Genomic DNA, 8,392 nt, shown 5'->3' on the forward strand with positions numbered 1-8,392 from the left:
GCTTTCGATGCGGCCCAGAATTTATTTAGTTATCGCTCTCCAAAGGTGGACTCAGATGTCAAAATCGGCCACAAAGGGGGCGTTCCCCACAAATTCGGGCATACGCGCCGTCAATTGTACCATCAATGGCGACACTCAGCAGTCTGTAATTCATTATAAGGAATCTCCTCTAGGTCTATGACGCATATGCCCGAGTGCTTTCGATGCGGCCCAGAATTTATTTAGTTATCGCTCTCCAAAGGTTGCCTCAGACGTCAAAATCGGCCAAAAAGGGGGCGTTCCCCACAAATTCGGGCATACGCGCCGTCAACTGTACCAAAAATGGCGATACTCAGCAGTCTATAATTCATTATAAGGAATCTCCTCTAGGTCTATGACGCATATGCCCGAGTGCTTTCGATGCGGCCCAGTATTTATTTAGTTATCGCTCTCCAAAGGTGGACTCAGACGTCAAAATCGGCCACAAAGGGGGCGTTCCCCACAAATTCGGGCATACGCGCCGTCAATTGTACCATCAATGGCGACACTCAGCAGTCTGTAATTCATTATAAGGAATCTCCTCTAGGTCTATGACGCATATGCCCGAGTGCTTTCGATGCGGCCCAGAATTTATTTAGTTATCGCTCTCCAAAGGTTGCCTCAGACGTCAAAATCGGCCAAAAAGGGGGCGTTCCCCACAAATTCGGGCATACGCGCCGTCAATTGTACCATCAATGGCGATACTCAGCAGTCTATAATTCATTATAAGGAATCTCCTCTAGTTCTATGACGCGTATGCCCGAGTGTTTTCGATGCGGCCCAGAATTTATTTAGTTATCGCTCTCCAAAGGTTGCCTCAGACGTCAAAATTGGCCAAAAAGGGGGCGTTCCCCACAAATTCGGGCATACGCGCCGTCAATTGTACCATCAATGGCGACACTCAGCAGTCTGTAATTCATTATAAGGAATCTCCTCTAGGTCTATGACGCATATGCCCGAGTGCTTTCGATGCGGCCCAGAATTTATTTAGTTATTGCTCTCCATATGTGGACTCAGACGTCAAAATCGGCCACAAAGGGGGCGTTCCCTACAAATTTAGGCATACGCGCCGTCAATTGTACCATCAATGGCGATACTCAGCAGTCTATAATTCATTATAAGGAATCTCCTCTAGGTCTATGACGCATATGCCCGAGTGCTTTCGATGCGGCCCAGAATTTATTTAGTTATCGCTCTCCAAAGGTTGCCTCAGACGTCGAAATCGGCCAAAAAGGGGGCGTTTCCCACAAATTTAGGCATACGCGCCGTCAATTGTACCATCAATGGCGATACTCAGCAGTCTATAATTCATTATAAGGAATCTCCTCTAGGTCTATGACGCATATGCCCGAGTGCTTTCGATGCGGCCCAGAATTTATTTAGTTATCGCTCTCCAAAGGTTGCCTCAGACGTCGAAATCGGCCAAAAAGGGGGCGTTCCCCACAAATTCGGGCATACGCGCCGTCAATTCTACCATCAATGGCGACCCTCAGCAGTCTGTAATTCATTATAAGGAATCTCCTCTAGGTCTGTGACGCATATGCCCGAGTGCTTTCGATGCGGCCCAGAATTTATTTAGTTATCGCTCTCGAAAGGTGGACTCAGACGTCAAAATCGGCCAAAAAGGGGGCGTTCCCCACAAATTCGGGCATACGCGCCGTCAATTGTACCATCAATGGCGACACTCAGCAGTCTGTAATTCATTATAAGGAATCTCCTCTAGGTCTATGACGCATATGCCCGAGTGCTTTCGATGCGGCCCAGAATTTATTTAGTTATCGCTCTCCAAAGGTTGCCTCAGACGTCAAAATCGGCCAAAAAGGGGGCGTTCCCCACAAATTCGGGCATACGCGCCGTCAATTGTACCATCAATGGCGACACTCAGCAGTCTTAATTCATTATAAGGAATCTCCTCTAGGTCTATGACGCATATGCCCGAGTGCTTTCGATGCGGCAAAGAATTTATTTAGTTATCGCTCTCCAAAGGTTGCCTCAGACGTCAAAATCGGCCAAAAAGGGGGCGTTCCCCACAAATTCGGGCATACGCGCCGTCAATTGTACCATCAATGGCGACACTCAGCAGTCTGTAATTCATTATAAGGAATCTCCTCTAGGTCTATGACGCATATGCCCGAGTGCTTTCGATGCGGCCCAGAATGTATTTAGTTATCGCTCTCCAAAGGTGGACTCAGACGGGAGAGGCCCTTTCGAGCGCACGACACTAGCCGGCCTCCAGGTGAGGCGCTTCGTGTAGAACCTGCCAGGTGGCGCTGGTGTTCGATTCCGGAGCACTCCTACCAGCGAAGCTCGCGCCAAGCGTAGCTGTTTTTGATATTAGCGGTTCATTAGTGTGGCCTTTGAATGCTTCATGGGTGTTTCAAAGTGTATGAATAAATTGGTTAAAGCTTACTTCCGCAATTTAGTGAAAACTGGGGTAACCAGTCTTGCATGCTGGCGCGTAGCGCTGCGCATCCATCTTCTTTCTCTTCGTTTTCATTGCATAGCGACAAAACTCGAACCTATGTAATCACAATGCCAAGCAGTTGATAATCACAAAAACAAATTGCAAAAACGACGATAGACACTACAGAAACCATCCGAGAACGTACGCGACGCCATATCCCATGTTACAGTAGCCATGTCCTCCGGATTTCGACAACAGCGCCACTCGCGGCAGTCTGCACTTCTGGCTTCACACGGCCGATGGGACGCCGCCAACATTTTTTCCACTGCCCCTATATTCTAGTTCAGTGTAACTAGAGCGGCGACGTTAGAACGCGCGACTCGATAGCGCTGCGATAGGAGCGCGCTTACCATTAGAGTGCACGTCACAAGAGCGCATGACCAGTAGAGCGCATGTCACGAGATTGATTACCTTGTCCGAAAAAGAAGCTTTATTGTACGCAAACACTTTAAAGCACACAGAACCACTTGACGATCGATCGGCTGGGTGCAGGAGCTGAGATTGAATGTTATTTCGAATGGTGAAGTTGTGTACATTAGGAAGTGACTTCCAACTCAACCATAACCACATTTTCTGAGTTCCATGTTTGCGAAGCGCTGCTCAACAACACAAGGTGCACCTCACTAGACTGTTTCTTTCTACCACACAAACTTGTGGTGTAGTGGAAAGTCATCACTTGGGCCACTAACTTTAGCGCGTCGGTGCCGTATTGGCCCTCACAGCATTCACAAACACGTTATGAAAGTGCGTCACACACCGCTAACAAATAAATGCGCCCCGCAATCTCAATAATGAGCGGCCGCATCATCGACGTCTGTTCTGAGCCGGCTCTGCATGCCATTCGTGCCTTCTTTTTCTGGACAGCATCTCCGTCGCAGTGCACACCGATGTTGCAATCGCCGGAGTACGGTAGAAGCTGGCCGTGTAGTTTCCGCTTCTTTTTTGTTGCGCGAGCGCTTGATGCAGCCCAACGTATCACCGTCTTCCATAGCTCCGCTGCGAATCGCGGTCGTCTCAACCACCAGCATGGTCGACACCGGCGTGCGACGTCCTTTTGTGGCGTAGGTGCAGCCCATGTATAGTACAATGGTTTGTTTTAGGCTTCATCTAGCAGTCTGAAGAGTCTAGGACATTTCGGTGCTCGAAATATTTGGTGTGCGGAGTTTTTGTTGCATGGTCGTGGAACACAAAGAGACGCAAAGATTCGCTTTTGTCCTTATTTTACGATTATTTTTTGCCCGAACTTCATTAAAAATGTCATCTTCTCTTTCTGCTCGACTTTTTAGCAGATACCACCGCCCCACGGGGGTTAAAGCATGTGTTTCTCGCCTCCGACCACAATGAATAAACTTGTACCCCCGTGTAGCGTCTTTTGGAAAGCCGGGATCAGGGACTGCAATGGTGCTCGACGATTCCTCAGGGGCGTTGCTAGCAACGCCGATTAGGTCACAGAGCAGTGAGCACACGCGTTTTGTAAATAAAAGGGGCCCACATTACCCTTTGTGCATGATTATATTTCTTTTGAAGGCAGCTGGCCTCAGACTTTATTACGCATACGACGACTCACTTGTGATACGTGGCCGTTATAGTATTTGGGAGGGCTAGAAACTGGCATTCTTTCGGGAATATATTATTATCAAGCCACACATGCGAATAACTTCATATGCGTATGCTTATGCACGTTACATACCTATCATCCAGACATAATTATGACAAATCTTAATAAAGATGTCCTAGACGTATATCCTAACCTTTAAAATATTAAAGCATGCTATTGCCAGAAATGACGGGCCGTTTACACCGAAATATCCGTGTACCTTACGTCTTCTATGAACATGTCCTCACAGGATCACACAGGCCAATAATTGCTTGATTACACCTATCGTATATTTTCATTAGGGGGAAAAACATAGTCAAATAAGACATCTCGATAATTACATCCCTTATATTGGGTCCGGACATTTCGTCGAACGCCGTTTCATCGAACGCCATTTCATCGAACGCCGTTTCATCGAACACCGTTTCATCGAACGCCGTTTCATCGAACGCCGTTTCATAGAAGCCGTTTCATCGAACGCCTTTTCATCGAACGCTGTTACAGCCTGCAATATTTTTGCAATTTATTTTCATTTTTATACACAACGTCATCTAATTCTCCATTTTTTTAAATAAGTTCCATTGTGAAGTTCCATTGTGAACATGGCCTGCTTCGAGAAGAAAGCCTCCATGAAACAATGACCCCTCTTCATGTCACATGAAACAATTAAAAATGAGACAAAAAAACAACAACAAAAGAAACAGAAAGCACGATGTGCTTTCTGGGAAGCGGGTAGTGTTTTATTGTTTGACAGCGTGTACCTGTAACCTTGGGTTATGTGAGGATCCGAAAGGGTGACAGAGTACACCCAGGGCTTTACTATTGTCTGGTGCGGGTTGGCCTTCCTAAGAAAGCGGCGTGAAGATGATTCATAATAGGCAAAAGGGTCGGTAATAAAGTTGACAGTGAAGGGGAGGTGGTTCCAGTCCAGGTGTAGCCCGACACCATGTTGGCTGACACTTTGTGCAGCTTTTGACTCTGTAAAGTTTGAAAACTAAAAAAAAAAAAAGCAGAAACGTTCAATCTGAGCATAAAGCTGATAATCAGAGTATCATTATATTTTATTTTGTGTGCTCTCCTGGCAGAACATCGTTTTATTATAAGCGTGCTGCCCTGGCAGTTAAATGCTTTTCGTGAATAAACCTTCAACTAAGCGTAAGTGTGCAAATGAGCTGGTGTGAATGGCACATTACCGAAACCCCCGGACAGCCGGTAAAAAAAAACGACAGACATTCAAAAGTGTTTTAAGTGTCGGTCCTTTACCTCCAGTATCATGTTTTCTGACAGGTACATAAGTAAAACTTTTCAGTAAGTCGCAGGAGAGGAAGACGAAGCGCTTCGAACAGGTCAGTGTCTTTCTCGGCTCATCTGTTTGTACTTATTTATATTTATAATATCACCAGTTTAGACGATTCTTGCATCAGCGAACAATTAATAAGGCTTCCTCCGCTTGTCGGAGGGGTGGCTTTCGATCGGCTCGGGGTATAAACCCTGATTTGACTTCGCCATGGCTACCGCAACCCCTTCGCTAACGGCAAGTCAGAAGACCCCAACTGAACGCTACAGCATGCCTCCTTCAACATGCGGATCCTCTATCGCCGAGCTAGAGAACGACGCCTCCGTCACTAACCTGGCAGAAGTTAGAGCGCCTGACCACGGACTCCACAAATCTCCACCCAACGCTGAAATGTTAACTAGTGACATGGAAATCGCCGACACCGACCAAGGTGAATGGTACGATGCCAAGACATCCAAGAAGCGCAAAAAGAACTCCAGTTCAAACAAAAGCGGAGACACAGTTACGAACTCGCCTACCACGACAGTTGGCCTGACTGTAATTTTTGTACCAGCGGTTGAAAACCAGAAAATTACAGCGATCAGCAGTCTAAAACTGTCTGTTGCATTGGAACAGCTGTGTCCCGAATGCATCCACGAGATCAGGCCCAACAGCAGATTAAATCTGATCGCAGTGGACACTCGAAATGGTCAGACGACCCGTGCGCTCCTTGCCTGCACTCAGATCTGCGGCTTGAAAGTTCGGGCGTACGAGCCCGTCCCGCGGCACTTCGCAGTAGGAGTGATCAAAGACGTGGACCCTTCACTTTCTGATGCCGAAATTGAACAGCATATGAGATCACCAGAAGGCCGAGTGGCGAGAATTCGACGGCTTGGACAAAGTTCCATAGTAAAGATAGCGTTCAGCGAAACAACGTTGCCGAGTTTTGTTTATCTCGGTCACGTTCGCCATCCGGTGACGCCGTTCAAGGAACGCCCAATTCAGTGCCGCAAATGTTGTGGATATGGACATCGCGAAGCCAACTGCAAGCGCCCACCTATCTGCAGTCGCTGTGGAGAAGCCCACGACGGCAACGACACGTGTTCTGGTCAAGAAAAATGCGTGAACTGCAGTCAAGCTCACGCTGCCACGTCCTCTTCCTGCCCAAAATGGCAGAGAGAAAGTGAGACCCGCAGCTATGCACGCAAACACGCAGTTGACTTTCGCGCCGCAAGGTCCGCCGTCTCACAACAGAGGGAAACAAAACAAACGGCTGAAATTGAACAACGACCTCTACACTCACAGAACACTATAAATGAGACATCTAACAAGCAGAACCCAAGCGCCCATGGCTATGCTGCAGCTTTAAAGAAGAATCCACAGAAGCTCATGAAGGGGGCCCCTCCCTCAAATGACCGCAAAACTCAAGTTTTAGAATCCAAGGGACAAAAGGAAAGGCCGTCGACGTCAGCGGCTGCCACTCCTGATGCAATGCGGAAGACTACTCCCCCCTCTGACGCTCCGCCAATCAAAGGAAATGCATGGGAGAGCTGGATTCCACTTCTCAGGAAAGCAGTTCGCATGGCCTACAGCCTATTATCTTCTGTCGACGCCCAATGGGCACGAAACATCATATCATTGCTTAACATGATTCTTCCGCTTATGGGAGAATTATAAACGCGGGATGCACCAAGAAGCCGCATAAACGCGTCCGCAATTGGAAATTACTGAACATATTATCAACATGACCAGCGGTAATTCAGGAATAACCATATGGCAGTGGAACTGCCGCGGCTTCGCCGGCAAGAAGGCAGTCCTGCAACAACACATTAAGCACGCAGCGCGCAAACCAGACGTGATTTTACTCCAAGAAACGCTCACGGACGCTCCCACCCTAATGGGCTATAGGGAACACGTTTGCACGATAGAGGGAAGGGGATTATGCACGCTCGTCAGGAAGGGCCTTACGTTCGTCGACCACGAACTTTGCGGCGTTCAAGTAGAACATTCGTTTGTGGAACTCATACCGACCAAACGCAGGAAGCAGAGCATATTTGTTCTAAATGTGTACAGCAGCCCGTCCAATCGCCGCCAGAGGTTCCGGGCGCTGCTCCAGAAGGCACTCAAGACCGCCGGGTCCCAGACGCTGATCGCGGGGGGCGACTTCAACGCGGCAGAGGCCGCATGGGGTTACGGTTATAACACGGCCAAGGGGAGGAACCTCGCACAAGACACGCAGGAGCTAGACTTCGCGCTCATCACGGACCCGGCGCACCCGACGAGACTGGGCAACTCGGCCACCAGGGACACGACCCCGGATCTGACGTTCGTCAGAAACGCGGGGACAGCGAACGTTACGTGGAGCAACACGACGGTTGACCTGGGCAGCGACCACGCGATCATCGAGATACACGTCCCAACACCGGACAGAATGCAAGGCAGCAAGCGCACCTTTACGTGGACGGATTGGGAGGACTTCAGAAAGCAACGCGACCGACAACAACACGAAGCAGAAGAGATCACGGACATCGAAGCGTGGTCCCGCGAGTTAGTCGAGGACGCCAAAGCGTCGACCAAGACGATCGAGACCGACGTCGACACCGACAAGATGGACAGCCGCCTGGCGCACCTCATTGAGGCGAAGAATTCGATTCTGGCCAGATGGACGAAACAGAGACTCAACCGGAGACTCAGAAAAAAGGTTGCGGAGCTCAATCGCAGCATCGAGGAGCACTGCCGCACGCTCAACCGCCAGCAGTGGGATGAGATGTGCAACGCGGTGGACGGCCAACTACACAACGGCAAAGCGTGGAGCCTACTAAAGCATCTGCTGGACGCAACAGACACCAAGTCTCACCAGAGGGACCATCTCGCACGCCTGATACACAAGGAGATCGGGGAAAGCGGGAAAGATGTGGTGGCTGCCCGCCTGCGAGCGAAATACCTTCCGGAGACCCCGACCGCGCAGCACGGCCCGTACAAGGGCGAGCCCAATGAAGAATTAGACAGAGACTTCAACGTGGAAGAGATCAGAACA

Source organism: Ixodes scapularis, unplaced genomic scaffold (assembly GCF_016920785.2).
Source record: "Ixodes scapularis isolate PalLabHiFi unplaced genomic scaffold, ASM1692078v2 PGA_scaffold4__175_contigs__length_147842914, whole genome shotgun sequence".
NCBI classification, from domain to species: Eukaryota; Metazoa; Arthropoda; class Arachnida; order Ixodida; family Ixodidae; genus Ixodes; species Ixodes scapularis.